Below are 22,647 nucleotides of genomic sequence, written 5' to 3'. Positions count from 1 at the left end.
GAGGGTAAAAATCGTAGAGGGAGACCAAGAGATGAATATACTAAGCAGATTCAGAAGGATGTAGGATGCAGGAGGTACTGGGGGATGAAGAAGCTTGCACAGGATTGAGTAGCATGGAGAGCTGGATCAAACCAGTTTCTGAAGACAACAACAACAACAACAACAACACAATTTTCCACAGGAGTGGTGTTAAAATTTGTTCTTGTTAAATAAAACAGTTTTAAAAAATCAGTTTTGTAGTTAGTTCTGTAGCTTTCGAAAGACTGATATCGCCTTTGAAAGATGTAATGAGGCAACTCACATGTCAACATACTACACTACCAGTATTTATGAACAGATTGGACCATAAATCAATTCATTATTGAATTTTTAACTATTGCCGTGTAATTGTTCCTAGTAAATACTACATTTTTTTGCTTTGTAAATCGTTCATTTAAATTTTTTGAAAGATTATTTTTCAGCTGTACCAATACAAAATCAATTATTTTGAAACGACTATTAAAAGGTAATGACATATATTTCACTAAAAACGAGTTTGTGTTCGAAATAATTAAAGAGTAAGAATGCTACAAATTTTACGCAAAATCCTATTACTTGTCTATCATTACTATGAAACAATAAAAGAGAAAAGAAGTAATTTTTTAAAAACAGTTCATTCATCATTCATACTGAAAGCGGAAGTAGCTGATCTTCTGTCTGTATACTCTCTCCAACACCATTCTTCACTCTTTGGAATGACTATTCGTAATGCCCAAATAGTGGTATGATCCTCAATTATAGCGTCATTTTTAACAGAGATTCAAAGTATGAGAATTAGGCGAATACCGGTGAATTTTCTATAGTATTCAACCCGTCATTACGTTTCTAGAAAAGCAGCAAGCGGCGGAAAAAGTAAGTTTGTTTTGTTTGTCTATTTTATTTGGTGTTTTGGTTCTATGTATGTTGAAACGTATGATGTCAAAGCATGAAGGTGTCTCTTAACTTTTCAATCTTTCTTGTATGTCTACGTTTATTGTCGGAAATAATAACAATACAAAACCGAAAATCTGTTATTTTGGGCGGTTCTAACAGTTTAAAATGGAGGTGAAAAAATCGGTTGTAACCGGCATCCCCCAGCTACGGCCTAGTGAACTTAACTGCGGCAGGTGGAATTTTATTATCACGTCGTGTCAGTAGTCGCATCTCTAAAGCCCCACGTTTTCGCAATCGTCGCCTGTTGACGAGTTCTGACGCACTTCCCGCCAGCTGTTATATCAGGTTAGGTGCAGTTAGCGCCCACGTGGACTCTGGAGCGCGGAGCAGCGCCTGCCCGAGTCACCGCCTCGCCTTCAGTTGTCTGCCTGCCGCTCCGCGATCTGTCGAGAATCTCGGCAGCGTCTAGGAGGAGACCGCGCCACGCCAAACAGAGTGCTGCAGGTGAGCGCCGGCTTCGCACAGTAGGGCATAAAAGGTCAGAAAATTGGCCGAAAATTTTTTGACACGGTTTTCCGATCATATGCTTGCAACATCTGTGGCGATCTACACTCAGAAGTCAGAATTTTATAACCACGAACCCACACTACTGGCCATTAAAATTGCTACACCACGAAGATGACGTGCTACAGACGCGAAATTTAACAGACAGGAAGAAGATGCTGTGATATACAAATGATTAGCTTTTCAGAGCATTTACACAAGGTTGGCGCCGGTGGCGACACCTACAACGTGCTGACATGGTGAAAGTTTCCAACCGATTTCTCATACACAAACAGCAGTTGACCGGCGTTGCCTGGTGAAACGTTGTTGTGAAGCCTCGTGTAACGAGGAGAAATGCGTCCCATCACGTTTCCGACTTTGGTAAAGGTCGGATTGTAGCCTATCGCGATTGCGGTTTATCGTATTGCGACATTGCTGCTCGCGTTGGTCGAGATCCGATGACTGTTAGCAGAATATGAAATCGGTGGGTTCAGGAGGGTAATACGGAACGTCGTGCTGGATCCCAACGGCCTCTTATCACTAGCAGTCGAGATGACAGGCAACTTATCCGCATGGCTGTAACGGATCATGCAGCCACGTCTCGATCCCTGAGTCAACAGATGGGGACGTTTGCAAGACAACAACCATCTGCACGAACAGTTCGACGAGGTTTGCAGCAGCATGGACTATCAGCTCGGGGACCACGGCTGCGGTTACCCTTGACGCTGCATGACAGACAGGAGCGCCTGCGATGGTGTACTCAAGGATGAACCTGGGTGCACGAATGGCAAAACGTCATTTTTTCGGTTGAATGCAGGTTCTGTGTACAGCCTCATGATGGTCGCATCCGTGTTTGGCGACATCGCGGTGAACGCAGATTGGAAGCGTGTATTCGTCATCGCCATACTGGCGCATCACCCGGCGTGATGGTATGGGGTGCCATTGGTTACACGTCTCGGTCACCTCTTGTTCGCATTGACGGCACTTTGAACAGTGGACGTTACATTTCAGATGTGTTACGACCCTTCATTCCATCTCTGCGAAACCCTATATTTCAGCAGGATAATGCACGGTCGCATGTTGTAGGTCCCGTACGGGCCTTTCTGGATGCAGAAAATGTTCGATTGCTGCCTTGGCCAGCACATTCTCCAGATCTCTCACCAATTGAAAACGTCTGGTCAATGGTGGCCGAGTAACTGGCTCGTCACAATACGCCGCTCGCTACTCTTGATGAACTGTGGTATCGTGCTGAAGCTGCATAGGCAGCTGTAGCTGTACACGCTATCCAAGCTCTGACTCAATGCCCAGGCCTATCAAGGCCGTTACTACTGCCAGAGGTGGTTGTTCTGGGTACTGATTTCTCAGGATCTATGCACCCAAATTGCGTGAAAATGTAATGACATGTCAGATCTAGTATAATATATTTGTGTAATGAATACCCGTTTATCATCTGCATTTCTTCTTGGTGTAGCAATTTCAATGGCCAGTAGTGTATTATGGATGTAAACCCACCTAGATGCTAGCAGCGTCACACTCAGACACACGAACGGTGCACGTAGTACCAGTGAGAGCGCTGTCCGTGTGTGGAATGGCGAAGACGCGCCTTGTGTCTGGCAGGGCGGGGTAGCCGCGCGGTCTCAGGCGCCTTGCCACGGTTCGCGCAGCTCCCCCCTGTCGGAGGTTCGAGTCTTCCCTCGGGCGTGGGTCTGCGTGTTGTCCTTGGCGTAAGTTAGATTAATTAGTGTGTAAGTGTACAGACCGATGACCTCAGCAGTTTGGTCCCACCACTACCGATCTGTCTGAGTTTTTTGACCGAGTGCCGATTGTGGTATCCCGGAGGCTCGGCACGATCGTTTGAGAAACTGCGCGACTTGTCGGGCGTTCGACGAATGCTGCGGCGAGTGTCCTCAGCACCTGGCGGAACCAAGGTGAAGCCACTTCCAGACACCGTTGGACGGCCACGCCTCAATACAAATGTCGGACGTCGTAGGCTAGGCTGACTGGTAAAACAGGACAGGCGGCGAACTGTGACGAAACTACCATCAGTCTTTAATGCTGGGCAGAGTACAAGTCTGTCTGAACAAACAGTGCACCAAACACTCCCAAGGACGGGCTTCCGCAGCCGACGACCCGTGCATGTGCCAATGATAACACCACAACATAGCCAACTACGACTGAAATGGACACGTGACCATCGGTTCAAAATGGCTCTGAGCACTATGGGACTTAACATCTGACGTAATCAGTCCCCTAGAAGTTAGAATTACGTAAACGTAGCTGTAGCGCCTAGAACCGCTCGGCCACTCCGGCCGGCTAACCATCGGTAATGGACGTTGCTGCAGTGGCAGAGCGTTTCATGGTCTGATGAACCCCGATACCTTCTTCATCGTACAGGCGGCAGGGCGCGAATCTGTCGTCTTCGAGGAGAACAACTCCTTAACACTTCTACATCTACAACTACATGGATACTCTGCAAATCACATTTAACGCCTGGCAGAATGTTGATCGAACCACCTTCACAATTCTCTATTATTCGAATCTCGTATAGCGCGCGGAAAAAACTAACACCTATATCTTTCCGTACGAGCTCTGATTTTCCTTATTTTATCGTCATGATCGTTTCTCCCTATGTAGGTCGGTGTCAACAAAATATTTTCGCATTCGGAGCAGAAATTTGGTAATTAGAATTTCGTGAGAAGTTTCCGTCGCAGCGAAGAACGCCTTTCTTTTAATGATGTCCAGCCCAAATCCTGTATCATTTCTGTTGCACTCTCTCCCATATTTCGCGATAATACAAAACGTGCTGCACTTATTTGAACTTTTTCGATGTGCTACGTGAGTCCTATCTGGTAAGGATCCCACACTGCGCAGCAGTATTCTAGAAGGGGACGAACAAGCGTAGTGTAGGCAGTCTCCTTAGTACGTCTATTACATTTTATAAGTGTCCTGCCAATAAAACGCAGTTTTTGGTTAGCCTTCCGCACAAAATTTTCTATGTGTTCCTTCCAATCTAAGTTGCTCGTAATTGTAGTACATAGGTACTTAGTTGAATTTACTGCTTTTAGATCAGAATGATTCATCGTGTAACCGAAATTTAACGAATTCCTTTTAGCACTCATGTTGATGACGTCACACTTTTCGTTGTTTAGCGTCATCTGGCTACTTTCGCACCATTCAGATATCTTTTCTAAATCGTTTTTCAATTTGTTTTGATCTTCTGATGACTTTATTAATCGATAAACAACAGCGTCATCTGCAAACAACCTACGACGGCTGCTCATATTGTCTCCCAAGTCGTTTATATATTTAAGAAACAGCAAAGGGCCTATAACACCACCTTGGGGAACGCCAGAAATCACTTCTGTTCTACTCGATAACTTTCCCCCACTTACTACGAATTGTGACCTATCTGACAGGTAATCTCCAATCCACTCACATAACTGCGACGATATTCCATAAGCACGCAATTTCACTACAAGCCGCTTGTGTGGTACAGGGTACTGCGGGACGGAGACAAGTTGGCGGCGGCCCCGTTATGCTCTGGAAAACGCTAAAGTAGGCGTCCATGGGTCCAGCGGGCCTCGTGCAAGGCACCTTGACGGCCAAGGGGTATCGTACACTGGCTGCAGACGGCGTACACCAGTTCATGACGATCATGTTTCACGACGGTAGTGGCATTTTTCAACAAGATAATGCGCCATGTGACAAGGCCAGAAGTGTGATGGACTGGTTCGAGAAACACAGTCGCGAGTTACAATTGATGTACTGGCCCCCCAACTCACCACATCTGAAACATGTCAAACGCATCTGGGTTGTCACTGATCGTGGCGTCAGAGCTCATCGCCCCCTCCCCGTAACTTACGAGAATTAGGTGACTTGTGTGCAGAAGTGGTCTCAACCCCCTCCAGCGACCTGCCAACACCTCTTTTCTTCTACTCGTATGCCACGATGCGCCGCCGCTGCTATCCATGCCAAAGATCGACATAGCGCCCATTAGGCAGGTGGTCATTATGTCCTGGCTGATCGCTGAAAATTAGTTACACAAAAATAATCTTTAACTGTCGAAAAGATCAATAGTTTAAATGTTTCATACAGTAAAAGGTGGCTACAATGTCGCGCCTTACAAGGACTCATCTGCGCACTGTGGTGTGATTTACAGCTGGAATTAGGTGTCATTTGATAGACTGTACATCATATGTATGAATATCTGAAGAAGACTGACATTGTCATGTACACCTTGTAAATAGTTGTTAACGCTTACTCCATACCATCTGACTTTCGGAAAAGCATCATCCACACAATTCCGAAGACGGCAAGAGCTGACAAGTGCGAGAATTATCGCACAATCAGCTTAACAGCTCATGCATCGAAGCTGCTTACAAGAATAATATACAGAAGAATGGAAAAGAAAATTGAGAATGCGCTAGGTGACGATCAGTTTGGCTTTAGGAAAAGTAAAGGGACGAGAGAGGCAATTCTGACGTTACGGCTAATAATGGAAGCAAGGCTAAAGAAAAATCAAGACACTTTCATAGGATTTGTCGACCTGGGAAAAGCGTTCGACAATATAAAATGGTGCAAGCTGTTCGAGATTCTGAAAAAAGTAGGGGTAAGCTATAGGGAGGGACGGGTCGTATACAATATGTACAACAACCAAGAGGGAATAATAAGAGTGGACGATCAAGAACGAAGTGCTCGTATTAAGAAGGGTGTAAGACAGGGCTGTAGGCTTTCACCCCTACTCTTCAATCTGTACATCGAGGAAGCAATGATGGAAATAAAAGAAAGGTTCAGGAGTGGAATTAAAATACATGGTGAAAGGATATCAATGATACGGTTCGCTGATGACATTGCTATCCTGAGTGAAAGTGAAGAAGAATTAAATGATCTACTGAACGGAATGAACAGTCTAATGAGTACACAGTATGGTTTGAGAGTAAATGGGAGAAAGACGAAGGTAATGAGAAGTAGTAGAAATGAGAACAGCGAGAAACTTAACATCAGGATTTATGGTCACGAAGTCAATGAAGTTAAGGAATTCTGCTACCTAGGCAGTAAAATAACCAGTGACGGACGGAGCAAAGAGGACATCAAAAGCAGACTCGCTATGGCAAAATAGGCATTTCTGGCCAAGAGAAGTCTACTAATATCAAATACCGGCCTTAATTTGAGGAAGAAATTTCTGAGGATGTACGCCTGGAGTACAGCATAGTATGGTAGTGAAACATGGACTGTGGGAAAACCGGAACAGAAGAGAATCGAAGTATTTGAGATGTGGTGCTATAGACGAATGTTGAAAATTAGGTGGACTGATAAGGTAAGGAATGAAGAGGTTCTACGCAGAATGGGAGAGGGAAGGAATATGTGGAAAACACTGATAAGGAGAAGGGACAGGATGATAGGACATCTGCTAAGACATGAGGGAATGACTTCCATGGTACTAGAGGGAGCTGTAGAGGGCAAAAACTGTAGAGGAAGACAGAGATTGGAATACGTCAAGCAAATAATTGAGGACGTAGGTTGCAAGTGCTACTCTGAGATGAAGAGGTTAGCACAGGAAAGGAATTCGTGGCGGTCCGCATCACACCAGTCAGTAGACTGATGACCAAAAAAAAAAAAACTGCATGAAAGGTGATGGAGTGTGTTTATTATAAAAATGGCGTAATGAATGAGTGCCTATACTGGTAGAGGTTGGAACGCCAGTGGAAATGAAACAGCATCCGTAACTCAAGCCCTGGGTGGAAAAGCCTTACACACAGGAGTTGGTTCAAATGGCTCTGAGCACTATGGGACTTGACTTCTAAGGTCATGAGTCGCCTAGAACTTAGAACTACTTAAACCAAACTAACCTAAGGACATTACACACACCCATGCCCGAGGCAGGATTCGAACCTGCGACCGTAGCGGTCGCGCGGTTCCAGACTGAAGCGCCTAGAACCGCTCGGCCACTCCGGCGAGCCACACAGGTGTGTTTGGTCCTACTTAATGCAGGAAGTAGCCAAGACGGAGAGTGGGGGCACCTGAGCGCTGAAGCACAGTACTGCGGCGGCCGGCCTGCGTTGTATCGGCGCCGGAAGGATAAGCGGATAATCCTTCGAAAACTCTGAAAATCTGGGACGCAGCGGAGAGGAACGAGGAAGTGTTACCTCGGAAATCAAGCAGGCTGGTTTTATTTCCGAAGATTCTTACTCTGAGAAGCATACCACTGTATGTAATCCTAATTAACGAGGATAGGTATTTCCTCGCAAACTTTCCGCACTGGACGACAAAAGACTGAAATATGGTTGGTCGGCGTTCGGGAGAATCTGTAGAGAGGGAGAATATTCCGTGGTTTCGAGAATGTGATTCACCTTCTGCAGTTACGAGGGAGGGGAGCCGAGTTCTGCTGGGAAGCCAGCGGTGGAGAGAACGAGGTCGTCCGTTTTGAGCGCCCTTGTTTGACAGTCGCTCGGTATCAGCTTTGTTGCTACAGACAGACCTGCTGTCTTTGCTCTCAGGAGATTTTAAAATTAGAACGGTTAGGCACTGTGCTGATGAGAGCTTATACGATTCTGGACTTTGCTCCTGGTAGAGAGTCCTCGATGAGTACACAGCGTTCAGTGATTGAGAGCACTTCCTCTGCCTACACTCACGTTGAGACATTAGCTCCGACCTTGTGGCTGTGAGTTCGCGTTTCTCGTTTGTAGAACACAGAGGGGAGAAGACAGTATTAGATTATACTATTCAGATGACCGTCTTCTGCCGTCTTAGTGTTTGAATGAGGGTTGTTTTTTTTATATTTCGCGGCTTCAGTTCTTCCGTCGTTGCAGACGTGTAAGAGAACCATCAATCCGACGCACTGGACGCAGTAGATATGGTGATATTGCTAACTGCTTCGGCTTGTTAGGGCTATAAAGCTAATCAGCTGTGATCACCTAAATTTTATTTCCTCTGAGGTTGCACACCACTGTAGATCATCTTTGAAAGTAGTGTCTTCTAGTGTGTTTGGTACGTAGGTGATGTCAGTCATCTTGCGTTATTTATATTAGATCGCGTAACCATAAAAAGTGACAGATTTGGGAAATTGATCAATCATATTAGTTAGAAAATCCATTTGTACCTCTTTATGTTCATTGGACATTGATATATAAACATTTGCTATATATAAATGAGTTTTAATCTACAATAAATGTATAAGCAGTGTCAGTAGGCTGTGTAGGTTTTTATGTTGGTAATACCACGTAGCGCTCTGTATGAAAATCACTGACTGCGCTGTGTGCAGGCTGTGGCTGGTTGGCATTGTTTGAATATTCGCTATTGTAGTGTTGGGCAGTTGGATGTGAACAGCGCGTAGCGTTGCGCAGTTGGAGGTGAGCCGCCAGCAGTGGTGGATGTGGGGAGAGAGATGGCAGAGTTTTGAGAGCGGACGATCTGGACGTGTTTCCATCAGAAAGAGTAAATTTGTAAGACTGGATGCCATGAACTTATATATATATATATATATATATATATATATATATATATATATATATGATGACTTTTGAATATTATTAAGGTAAATACGTTGTTTGTTCTCTATCAAAATCTTTCAGTTGTTTAACTATGCCTATCAGTAGTTAGTGCCTTCAGTAGTTAGAATCTTTTATTTAGCTGGCAGTATTGACGCTCGCTGTATTGCAGTAGTTCGAGTAACAAAGATTTTTGTGAGGTAAGTGATTTATGAAAGGTATAGGTTATTGTTAGTCAGGGCCATTCTTTTGTACGGATTATTGAAAGTCAGATTGCGTTGCGCTAAAAATATTGTGTGTCAGTTTAGTGTTCAAATGGTTCAAATGGCTCTGAGCACTATGGGACTTAACATCTATGGTCATTAGTCCCCTAGAACTTAGAACTACTTAAACCTAACTAACCTAAGGACATCACACAACACCCAGTCATCACGATCAGTTTAGTTCAAAAATGGTTCAAATGGCTCTGAGCACTATGGGACTTAACTTCTATGGTCATTAGTCCCCTAGAACTTAGAACTACTTAAACCTAACTAACCTGAGGACATCACCCACATCCATGCCCGAGGCAGCATTCGAACCTGCGACCGTAGCGGTCGCGCAGTTTCAGACTTTAACTCCTAGAACCGCTCGGCCACAGCGGCTGGCAAACTGATTACAGTTGGAACACTTGTCGTGTAACAAAATGTAACACTGAAAATTTGTAAGGAAAAGTTGAAGATATACTACATTCAGTGCTGAGTCAAACATTTCTGTGAGTTATTTACCTTTTTCGCTACTAAAGGTTTCTTTTGCGTGACTAATTCACAGAGTGACGATTATTGAACGATATGAAGTAAAATCGCCAAAACATCTGAACGGTTTGCGTTAGAGAGTTCAAACTGCACGATTGTCCGCGGGGCATGATGGAAATTCGTATGCGCGTTATACGTTCGAATGGGTTCCTCAGTAAGCAAAATTGGCGCATTTGGGGGACTAAGAATCTGCATTTCGCTATTCAGAAGTCTCTTCACAATCAACGGGTGACTGTATCGTGTGCAATGTCCAGTCACGGAATAATCGGTACGATATTCCTTCATGGCACGGTAACTACCGTATGGTACGTGAAGGTTTTGGATGATGATTTAAGCCCCATTGTCCACAGTAGCCCTGATTTCGACAAGATGTGGTTCATGGAAGACGGAGCTCGACCCCATCGAAGCAGGAGAGTGTTTGATGTCCTGGAGGTGCACTTTGGAGACCGCTATGGGGCACTCAGCGGCCACTGACATGGGCCTCGATTGGACGCCATATCCTCCGGATCTGAAGACATGCGACTCCTATTTGTGTGGCTGTATTAAAGGCAGTGTGTACACCGATAACCCCAGAATCACTGCTGAGCTGAACACAGCCATTCAGGAGGTCATCGACATTACCGACGTTCCGACACTTCAGCGGGTCACGCAGAATTTCGCTACTCGTCTGCGCCACGTCATCGCCAATGATGGCAGGCATATCGGACATGTCATAACCTAAATCTGAATGTCTGTAGTGACGTTTACATGTTGAATAAAGTGTGTGCTCGCCGTAATTTGTAACTAAATTATATATTTTTATTCATATAGTTCAATAATTTTCCACCCTGTATAAACACCGAAATACCAGCTGTATGTTGCCTATATAACGGTTTCCAGAGGCAACAAAAGTTTGATTTTCAGTATTTGACATAACTACAAGGGGCATTTGAAAAGTCCGTGCAAAAATAAAAACTACTTATGTGTCTGGGATAAACCTGTTTTATTTTTCGACATAGTCTCTTTTTACACTTATACACTTCGTCAAACGCTGTTGTAATTTGTTGATCCCTTCCGAATAATAGGAACTGTTCAAGTCTGCAACATAGCTACTAGTTGCTGCAATCACCTTCTCGTTTGAATAAAATCTTTGTCCCGCCAGCCATTTGGGGAACAAATAGTAGTCCGAGGGAGCCAAGTCTGGAGAATAGGAGGACGGGAGGGGGGGGGGGAGGGGGGGGGGTGAAACGAGCTGGAATCCTATTTCCATTAATTTCGCGACTAAAACTGCTGAGGTGTGTGCTGGTGCATTATCGTGATAGAAAAGGACTTTTTTGCGGTCCAATCGCCGGCGTTTTTCCTGCAGCTCGGTTTTCAAACGGTCCATTAACGATGAACAATATGCACTTGTAATAGTTTTACCCTTTTCCAGATAGTCGATGAGGATTATCCCTTGCAAATCCCAAAAGACAGTCACCGTAACCTTTCCAGCCGAAGCACTGGTCTTCGCCTATTTTGGTGCAGATTCTCCCTTGGTAACCAATTGTTTAGATTGCTGTTTGGTCTCAGGAGTATAGTAATGCATCCATGTTTCATCCACAGTAACGAAATGACGCCTAAAGCCCTACAGAGTCTTCCTGAACAGATGCAAACCATCCTTGCAACCCTTCAGACGATTCCGTTTTTGGTCAAGCGTGAGCAATCGCGAAAACCATCTTGCGGATAGCTTTCTCATGTCCAAATGTTTATGCACAATATTATGTACCCGTTCATTCGACATCCTCAGAGCAGTAGCAATCTCACGCACCTTAACTCTTCTGTCATCCATCACCATATCATGGATTATATCAATGATTTCTGGAGTTGTAACCTCCACAGGGCGTCCAGAACGTTCAGCATCACTTGTGCCCATGTGGCCATTCCGAAGATTTTGAAACCACTTACAAACTGTGGTCACCGTAATGTTTATCAAGCTTCTCTTTAGTCGCCCGAGGCGTTTTGCCTTTCATAAAGTAATGTTTAATCACCACACGCAATTCTTTTTCGTCCATTTTTTGACAATCACTCGAATACTTTGATTCACACGAATGCCAAACATAAAGAAATAGACCAATATGGCTGAAACTTGGCGTGCGTTCTTTCCAAAGATATTACTAAATAAACATGACCTCGATACGCGCCGGTGGCGCCATCTCTCGGACTTTGCACGGAGTTTTCAAACACCCCTCATATTGACGGAATATAAAAAAATTACACTACCGTTATAATGCACTCAACAAAAGGCTTTAATCTTATGTAAAGGTGGACTTACATATTTTACTTGTCAATCTTTGCAGCATAAATTTCTCGCCAAGTGCAATGCAAAGTTTCGCTCATACCTGATGCCTCGTCAACAATACGTCTCGTCCGGCACCATCGTCACAGTGCAAGCAGGGTTCGGTATTAGGTCCTATACGTTTTTCATTGTGTGTCAATAATGTGTCATCACTTTTGTCCTAATGTAAATAACACACGTACGCTGAAGACCTCCAATTGTATCCAAGTGCAAAACCAATAGACCTGGAGACAGTTATCGAGACTCTCAATACCAGCCTTTGTGCGCTCTCAAAATGGGCACAGGATAAAGGGTTTGAGCTCAACCCATCCAAAACCCAAACGGCATTTGTTGGTCAATCTAGGTTCATTACTCCTAAAATCAGGAATCCCTACCATCTCTAAGCCTAATTGAGACAAATGTCAACTTCTCTCCTTTAGCAACGAGTCTAGGATTAATAATAGATGAAAATCTAAATTGGACTGAGCACGTAACTGCATTGTGCTACAAGAGATCTGCATCTCTCCGTGCCCTACAAAAATATAAAAACTCTCCGCTCTTGCCCTGGAAAAGAAACTTATACTTCGAATTATTTATTACAGTCATGTTATCCTGCAAGGTCTTTCTCAGGAAACCTCACTGCTCCTGTAACAAACGACGGAGCTGATCCTTGTTGGTACACAAAACGGATTAGAACACTGTTGCAGAAACAACGAAACAAATATGCCAAATTTAAACAGACGCAAAATCCCCAAGATTGGCTATTTTTTACAAAAGCTCGAAATTTAGCACGGACTTCAATGCGAGATGGTTATAACAGTTTGCGCAACGAAACTTTGTCTCTAAACCTGGCAGAAAATTCAAAGAGATTCTCGTCGTATGTGATGTTAGCGGCAAGAAACAATCAATGCCTTCTCTGCGCGATAGGAATGGAGATACTATCGAAGACAGTGCTGCCAAAGCAGAGTTACTAAACACGGCCTTCCGAAATGCCTTCACAAAAGAAGATGAAGTAAATATTCCAGAATTCGAATCGAGAACAGCTGCCAACATGAGTAACGTAGATGTAATTATCCTCGGAGTAGTAAAGGAACTTAAATCACTTAATAAAACCAAGTCTTCTGGTCTAGACTGTATACCAATTAGGTTCCTTTACGAATATGCTGATGTATTAGCTCCATACTTAACAATCATATACAACCATTCGCTCGACAAAAGATCCGTACCCAAAGAATGGAAAGTTGCACAGGTCACACCAGTATTCAAGAAAGGTAGTAGCAGTAATCCACTAAATTAAAGGCCCATATCGTTAACGTCGGCAGCAGGATTTTGGAACATATATTGTGTTCAAGCATTATGAATTACCTAGAAGAATACTGTCTATTGACACACAGTCAACATGGGTTTAGAAAACATCGTTCCTGTGAAACACAACTAGCTCTTTACTCACATGAAGTGTTGAGTGCTATTGACAAGGGATTTCAGATCGATTCTGTATTTCTGGATTTCCGGAAGGCTTTTGACACTGTACCACACAAGCGTCTCGCATTGAAATTGCGTGCTTATGGAATATCGCCTCAGCTATGAGACTGGATTTGTGATTTCCTGCCAGAGAGGTCACAGTTCGTAGTAACTGACGGAAAGTCATCGACTAAAACAGAAGTGATTTCTGGCGTTCCCCAAGGTTGTGTGATACCCTTTGCTGTTCCTTAGCTATATAAACGATTTGGGAGCCAATCTGAGCAGCCGTCTTTGGTTGTTTGCAGATGACGCTGTCGTTTAGCGACTAATAAAGCCATAACAAGATAAAAAAAATTGCAAAACGATCTAGAAAAGATATCTGAAGGTACGAAAATTGGTAGTTGACCCTAAATAACGAAAAGTGTGACGTCATCCACATGAGTGCTAAAAGGAATTCGTTAAACTTCGGTTATACGATAAATCAGTCAAATCTAAAGGCCGTAAATTCAACTAAATACCTAGGTAATACAATTACGAACAACTTAAATTGGAAGGAACACACAGAAGATGTAGTGGGGAAAGCTAACCAAAGACGGCGTTTTATTGGCAGGACACTTAGAAAATGTAATAGGCCTACTAAGGACACTGCCTAGACTACGCTTGTCCGTCCTCTTCTAGAATACTGCTGCGCGCTGTGGGATCCTCAGGACTGACGGAGTACATCGAAAAAGTTCAACCTCTGCCAGGCACTTAAATATGATTTGCAGGGTATCCATGTACATGTAGATGTAGGTTATGAATGCCTGTGTTCGCTATATATGTGATGTTCAACTCTTCGATCGTATTTCACCAGCATGTACACAGCTGTCCTGGCTGCGTGCAGAGAAGCGCAGAGATTTCCGCACACTCTCTTCTCTCTATTGTCTTATTGATGTACATTGTCTCTCATATCTCTCCTTGACTTTAACGCTCTTATCTGAAAAACATGGCAGAATCCCCCATTCAGATACTTCTTGTCGCATTATGTCGTTCAGCCACACTCTCGGAGTCCTTCTCAGTAACAGGTACGCGACTCTGGAATAACCTCCCGCAGTAGAGAACTGAATAACATCTCCAGTTTCAGCAGACAGTTAATGAGATGTACACCGATGACCCAAAACTTTAGGACCACATGTTTAATACCAGGTTGTTCCACTTGTCAAATACAGTACGACAGAGACTCTAATGGGCATTGATTCTACACGTCCTTGGCAGGATTCCTGAAGTATGGTGGCACCAGATGTTTGAGCACAGATCAAGCAATTCCAGTAAATTATGGGATGGTGGTTTATGGGCATGCAGCTGGTACCCATCATGTGTTCCAGTGGGTACAGATCAGGCACAATTTCTGGCCAAGACATCAATATGAATTCACTGTAATGCCTCTCAAACCAATGCAGCACGATTCTGACCTTGAAACACGGACAGTTATCCTGCTGGAACATGTCATCGCTGTAGGGGGAGACATCAAGTAAGAAGCGATGCAGGCGGTCCGCAGTGATGTTCACTGCTGTCACAATGCCTTAAATTACCACCACATATCCCGTGGAAGCCCAACTCAGTACACCCCATGGCATAATTCTGCGCTCACGACCTGGGGTAACAAGAAATGCGGTTTATTCCACAGGCGACACGTTTCTATTGATCCAAGGTGAAAACTCGGTGATGCTGTGCCCACTGCAGTCATAACTGAAGATGTCGTTCGGTCAACACAGAAACATGTAGGGGTCGTGTGATATAGAACTCGTTCCCACGTTCAACAGTGGCCTTTGAACGGTCTGCCCCGCGTCACTTGTGTCTGCACCAGCATTGAACACTGCCATCAGATCTGCCACAAATCGCTGCCTACCCTGGATAACACAGGGGGGATCCCCTGACCACTATGTTTTGTGATGAGATGTGGTCGTCCCATACCATATGGTCCACCTGTCATTTCAACCACTTTTCCATAGGAGCTCACGACAGTAGTACACCAACAAGCGACCTGCTTCACCGTTTCACAGATTCTAGTTTCCAGCCGCAGACCCACAACAATGTGCCCTTTGTCGAAACCACTTACATCTGGGGATTTCTGTGGCCCCTACCTTCGCTGTAATGTCTGTCCATTCGTCTCTCTTCCCCGTACCTCGTCTCCTTACTGCGTCACGTGCCCGTAGCACCAACAGGAGGCTTTCAGGGTCGCAGTGGGCAATGATCTTAATGTTTTGGCTGTCAGTGTATACTAAAGCGACATTATTGATTACCGTTGCCCCTGTATGCACTCGTTTCCCCAGTACATCCTTCTTTCCAACGCTATCTTCCTCACTCCCCAGTATTCTTAGCTGGTGCAGTGTTCCTAAACACCATCCTCATATTCACTTTCACTCCCCGAGCCAGAATCTTCATCTAAAATTTCAACCAGAACTCTTTCTAAAGACGAGTCACGTATTCTTTTAGTCATTTATAAGTCTGGGTGTGAACAGTAGGGAACTGCACTAACTCATTGCAAGTTTACAAGATAAATAACAGCTGACTGACATAAAAAATCACTTCCTCTGAAGGTAAACCGATTGTTGTGAATATCAAGAATACCAATCAACAAGAAACGAAATTGCATTTTTGTAGAGATGAGAAATACGAAATCCTACTAAGGGATATTTTCTATTGCATGGAAGCCTAAGGGGGGGGGGGATTGTGGGAACCATAATAAGTTTGTGTATTTTTTCTTTCAAAGCAGGAATTTTCTATAAAATATATTGACACTAACGTTTCATAAAATACCCACCAAACAATAACTCAAGGGGAATATGTAGTATGAAAGTTAGTTGGGCAAAAGCAGGGGACATAAGAAAATTGTGGGTTCAACGAACCCCTCTCCCCCACCTCTTAGGCGTCCTAGGGTTAATACTATTTGTCATATTAAAATTATCATTTCTTATGTAACTATGATGTAAAGAAGTACGGTATGTGTCATACCCTAGTCCGAAACAAGAGATTGCCTGAGGGCCCTAATCAGATCAGGTTAAATAAATAATACAGTAACACAAGTAGGAACATTAGAAACTGTGTGTGTGTTTTTGCGGCGTCTAGGGTATACAATTTTTAATAGTTACTGGATTCTGTCAGAGACAGCAAACGACCTGGAAGAGCAGTTGAACGGAATGGATGGTGTCTTGAAAGGAGGATATCAGATGAACATCAACAAAAGCAAAACAAGGATAATGGGAGGTGGTCGAATTAAAGCGGGTGATGCTGAGGGAATTAGATTAGGAAATGAGACACTGAAAGTAGTAAATGAGTTTTGGCATTTGGGGAGCAAAATAACTGATGATGGTCGAAGTAGACAGGATATAAAATGTAGACTGGCAATGGCAAGGAAAGCGTTTCTGAAGAAGAGAAATTTGTTAACATCGAGTATAGATTTAAGCGTCAGGAAGTCGTTTCTGGAAATATTTGCATGGAATGTAGACATGTATGAAAGTGAAATATGGACGGTAAATAGTTTGGACAAGAAGAGAGTAGAAGCTTTCGAAATGTGGTGCTACAGAAGAATGCTGAAGACTGGATGGGTAGATAACATAATGAGGAGGTATTGAATAGAATTGCGGAGGAGTTTGTGGCACAACTTGACTAGAAGAAGGGATCGGTTGGTAGGACATTTTCTGAAGCATTAAGGGATCACCAATTTAGTATTGGAGGGCTGCGTGAAGGGTAAAAATAGTAGAGGGAGACCAAGAGATGAATACACTAAGCATATTCAGAAGGATGTAGGCTGCAGTAAGTACTGGGAGATGAAGAATATAAATTCGAGAGTACCTGGAGCCTCAGTGGCAGTAGCCGGGGGATCTCAGAAGATGTCTCCCGCAGATGGAAACGTTAGGTGGAAATTTTGTACATCGGCCACGGCCCCTAAGCCCGGAAGTTTCAACTGAAGAGCTGTTGATTTGCCTCTTGTCTGCCCCACCGTACTGCTGTTTTGTGCGGTGCGGTATAGTTGAAGTGTTCAGTAGTACCGCATCTACTCCCTCGCCCGTTTTAAGATTTGCAAGCCGCATCCATATCGACTTATAATCCCGGTACGCAATTTGTAAGTTGGTTCTGCCCTGTCAACGTTTTGTACATCGTGGAAAATCTTTCCCGTGCCGCATGTGATCATCAAGGAGAGCACGGTGCACAACAGCGCACGAACACGACGGAATCAAAAGATATGTATTGTGTATATATTTTTTAACGGATGTAACCACTCAGCTTAAGAGCTGCTTTGTGTGTTTTTATTTTGATAGGAAAAGATTTACATACCTTACTATCAAAAACAGTCTTGATCACAATTTATTTAATACGGTGACGTAATAAATAAATTGTGATCAAGACTGTTTTTGATAGTAAATATTTGTAACATATTGATCACTGTTCACTCCCATAATGTATTCAAAAGTAACTTACAAACCTCTTTAATTATAACATTTATGCTTAATTATTCGTCGTAATTCCTTGAGTGTACTATACATATCATGTAGGGAGGTTAATGGCGCAAAGTGTTTAAAAGGAAGGAAAATATTTTGTGATACGGGGCGCATCATAGAGGCTACGGGGTTTGACTGTACGTTGATAGTAACCAGACTTTATTGGATTTAAGTTGTTGTTTTAATTAAAATTTTGTGATAAATATTTTATTGCCTTCAGAGGTCACAGGCGATATCTAGGAAAATTTTGGTATTGCCATGTGGCGTTACAATCTTTTATTTAACCTTGCAATATGAAATTTGTATTTTTGTCCTTTGTTTGAAAAGGGATTTTTAGTTTTAAGCGTTGCAAATTGATTCTGAGAGCTATTCTCTGAACTGTTAAAATAATACTTCATGAACTTTAATTAAGAACCTATATTGAGGATCTTGCTGTTCATGATAACGAATGTTCAGTTACTATTTTAAAATTAAGTTAGTAAAGTTGTATAATTTTAAAGGTAAACAAGGCTTTTATTAGTGAAACGGTGCCTGCTCGTGCTCCCCATCACTCACACGTATTCAAGGTATTGATTGGTCTTCGGGCGTTATCTGATGTTTTCCCCGTGTCCATCCCAACTAACGCCTGCGGGGCCGTGTCACTTTGTATGGTATATGTTATTTGTGGCACGGTACAGTCTGTTCTACAGGACAGTTTAACAATGAACTGCATAGATCTGCAACTGGACGATATTTGAATAAAAACAAACGTATACAGGGTGAGTCACCTAACGTTACCGCTAGATATATTTCGTAGACCACATCAAATACTGACGAACCGATTCCACAGACAGAACGTGAGGAGAGGGGCTAGCGTAATTGTTTAATACAAACCATACAAAAATGCACGGAAGTATATTTTTTAACACAAACCTACGTTTCTTTAAATGGAACCACGTTAGTTTTGTTAGCACATCTGAACATATAAACAAATACGTAATCAGTGCCGTTTGTTGCATTGTAAAATGTTAATTACATCCGGAGATATTGTAACCTAAAGTTGACGCTTGAAACCTCCGACGTTCAGTTTCGTGTAGTAACAAACACGGGCCACGGTCGGCGAGCAGCATCTGCAGGGACATGTTTACGATGACGACCGTGTCTACGAGTGTGGCTGTAGTGCATTGTTGTGGTTTGGTCTAGCTGTCGCAGTGTCCGCATGTAGCGCTTGCTGCTATTGTTATTCTGCATTCGTCTCCGCACGCAGACCAACTGTAGTAAACCGTGTTACCAGACGTCTGTGACAGTGTAGTGTTGTAGGAACTGTGACCATGGTGTATTCGAACTCTGAAAAGGCGGAGATGATACTCATCTATGGCGAGTGTCGACGAAATGCAGCTGAAGCCTGCAGGGTGTATGCAGAACGGTACCCGGACAGAGAGCATCCAACGTGCCGCACATTGCAAAACATCTACCGCCAACTGTATGCAACAGGTATGGTCGTAGCACGCAAACGGGTCCGTAACAGGCCCGTCACAGGAGACGCGGGTGCAGTTGGTGTGTTAGCTGCTGTTGCCATGAACCCACACATGAGTACACGGGACATTGCGAGAGCCGGTGGACTGAGTCAAAGTAGTGTCATGCGCATACTGCATCGTCACCGCTTTCACCCGTTTCATGTGTCGCTACATCAGCAATTACATGGTGATGACTTTAATCATCGAGTGCAATTCTGTCAATGGGCATTAACAGAGAATGCGTTGCAGTTCTACCTGTTTACCGATGAAGCGGGTTTCACAAACCACGGGGCAGTGAATCTACAGAACATGCATTACTGGTCCGTGGACAATCCTCGCTGGCTCAGACAGGTAGAGCGACAGCGACCGTGGACTGTAAATGTATGGTGCGGAATCATTGGCGACCACCTCATTGGTCCTCACTTCATTGCAGGGGCCCAAACAGCTGCAACATACATCGCGTTTCTACAGAATGATCTGCCAACGTTGCTCGAAAATGTCCCACTGGAAACGCGTCGACGTATGTTGTATCAGCATGATGGTGCACCTGCACATTCCGCAATTAACACTAGGCTGACCCTTGACAGGATGTTCGGCGGGCGTTTCATAGGACGTGGACGACGCATAAATTGGCCAGCCCGTTCCCCTGATCTTACACCTCTGGACTTCTTTCTGTGGGGTACGTTAAAGGAGAATGTGTACTGTGATGTGCCTACAGCCCCAGAGGATATGAAACAACGTATTGCGGCAGCCTGCGGCGACATTACACCAGATGTACTGCGGCGTGTACGACATTCATTACGCCAGAGATTGCAGTTGTCTGCAGCAAATGATGGCCACCACATTGAACATCTATTGGCCTGACATGTCGGGACACACTCTATTCCACTCCGTAATTGAAAACGGAAACCACGTGTGTACGTGTACCTCGCCCCTCGTGGTAATGTACATGTGCGTCAGTGAAAAAGACCAATAAAAAGGTATTAGCATGTGGACGTAATGTGCTGTTCCAGTCTCTTCTGTACCTAAGGTCCATCACCGTTCCCTTTGGATCCCTACGTAATTCGGTGCTCTCCGATACACACGATTGAACAGCGGAGGAGTGGTACTCAAGCGTGAACTGTAGGTTACAATATCTCCGGATGTAATTAACATTTTACAATGCAACAAACGGCACTGATTACGTATTTGTTTATATGTTCAGATGTTCTAACAAAACTAACGATGTTCCATTAAAAAAAACGTAGGTTTGTGTTAAAAAACATACTTCCGTGCATTTTTTTATCTTCCAAACTTAACAATAGTCTTGCAAGTTTCGCAGAACTTCTGTGAATTTTGGAAGGTAGGAGACGAGGTACAGACGGAAGTAAAAAAGCTCTGAGGACGGGACGTGAGTCGTGATTGGGTAGTTCAGTCTGCAGAAGGCTTGCCCGCGAAAGGTAAAGGTCCCGAGTTCGAGTCTCGGTTCGGCACACAGTTTTAATCTTCCAGGAAGTTTCAAATAACGCACACTCCGCAGCGGCGTGAAAATCTCATTCTGGATGGAGTTGTTGCTGCGCACGTCGCCCAGCGGGCCTGAGGGGTTGTAAGAATTTTTATTGCTATTTCTAAATTTTTTCCACTTCAGTTTGAATCTGTGTACCGAGTAAGAACGTCGCTTCAGCAGAAGTTGTTTGCTCCCATGAAACTCTCTGACCAACAAGCCACTGCGCGTCGCTTCCAACGGCCAATAGGGAGCGAGGTACATACACCACGTGTATATACTGGTCGCTACTGATTCTCGTGCAAGCTAACACTTGCGAGGCGATTGGCCAGCGCTCTTAGCAGACGTTCACGGGTGTGATTACGCCATCTGAAGTAAAACTTACTTATGTACTAGATAGATATTTTATGTTATAATAGCACTAACGAAGACGTTCCATAATAACAACAGACAGCAACAGTTTCGCTGATCAGTATCCTACACGCTTACACCATGTATTTCTTATTTCAAATCACAGTGTACAGTCGCTTCCTCCGAACGATTCTGTGCACAATGTTATTGATAGTTCTAAAGGTACGTGTCGCCTTACTTTGTAAATATGCACTCAATTTCTCCTTTAAACATGAAATGCCGAAACGCTTAAGTTTTCACTTTTTTCCTAATAAATCTGAGATTCGTGATACAGTATCATAGTAAAAATACCACGAAGTCCACATACTTGTGGTAGTGTGGTAGATATAGTGACTAGCCTGCATACCGACGGTTCCACTATAAGTTACTTTTTTATTTCCTTGATAATTGGTCCTGCAGTGAAACTTACGTCTTGAAAGGACATTGTAAGTAGGGTTCCAGTATCATTGCTTAAAACATTTATTGATTATTTCGACAGCTATTTCGGAAGATTTCCATTTTCAAGTACCTACGTATACAAAGTTTGAGAATTACAATGTACTATAGTTCTATTGGACTTAAATTTTGGACTAGTTCTATTTTACTTAATTTTTTTGTAAGTGAAGAATTTCGTGAATTATTGAGGTATAGCTGAAATTGCAGTCATAATTTTCATTATAACGAATTCCACAAATAAATATGTTGTAATTAATTTTTATATTTGTAAATTATATAAATAAGAGGGAGACTTTCGTCTACGTTGACCTGACGTATATACTGTATAACACCTGGTGTGACAGTATCTGCTGACTTTTCTCGTTATATTTCACTTGAAATTCTAAGATACCGATTTCACGTCGATTTGGTGCTGTTTCGTAGAGTGTGGTGTAGGATTTCTGTATAATATTGTAAATATTTCTTGTAATTTTTTTGACAGTTCACGCCTGAGATGTTTTACATTTACATAGTAACATGCTGTGCCAGAGGTGATTAACTCTTTAGGTATCTCAGGTATGCGCATCGTGTCTTTGGTTCTCAGTTTACGTCAACGCTGTTCTCAGGTACAAATATTATCAGGCGTGACTGTTCTTATCACAGAAATGTCTTGAATTTCACCTGTCAGAGTCGTATCTAGACATATCAGGGGTCTCATATCGCTCCACACCATTACAGAGACTCTATCAGCTTGAACAGTCCTCTGCTGCCATACAGAATCCATGGATTCATGAGGTTGTCTCCATACCCGTACACATCCCTCTGATGAGTGGTTATCTTCCAGTACAAGAGCGTTCAGTAATATACGTCAT

General features: G+C 43.4%; 1 protein-coding gene across 1 annotated transcript in view; it reads left to right on the top strand.

Moving 5' to 3' along the window:
- Positions 1 to 1,304: 1,304 nt before the first annotated feature.
- Positions 1,305 to 22,647, top strand: part of LOC124717200 (arylalkylamine N-acetyltransferase 1-like) — a 113,709-nt gene continuing 92,366 nt past the window's right edge. The window contains exon 1 of the mRNA XM_047243978.1: positions 1,305 to 1,416. The gene's annotated coding sequence lies outside the window, so the exon portion shown is untranslated. The remainder of the gene's footprint in view (positions 1,417 to 22,647) is intronic.

Source organism: Schistocerca piceifrons, chromosome 9 (genome assembly GCF_021461385.2).
Source record: "Schistocerca piceifrons isolate TAMUIC-IGC-003096 chromosome 9, iqSchPice1.1, whole genome shotgun sequence".
NCBI lineage: Eukaryota > Metazoa > Arthropoda > Insecta > Orthoptera > Acrididae > Schistocerca > Schistocerca piceifrons.
Note: the sequence above shows the minus strand (reverse complement) of the source record. Positions and strands in the feature narration are given on the sequence as shown.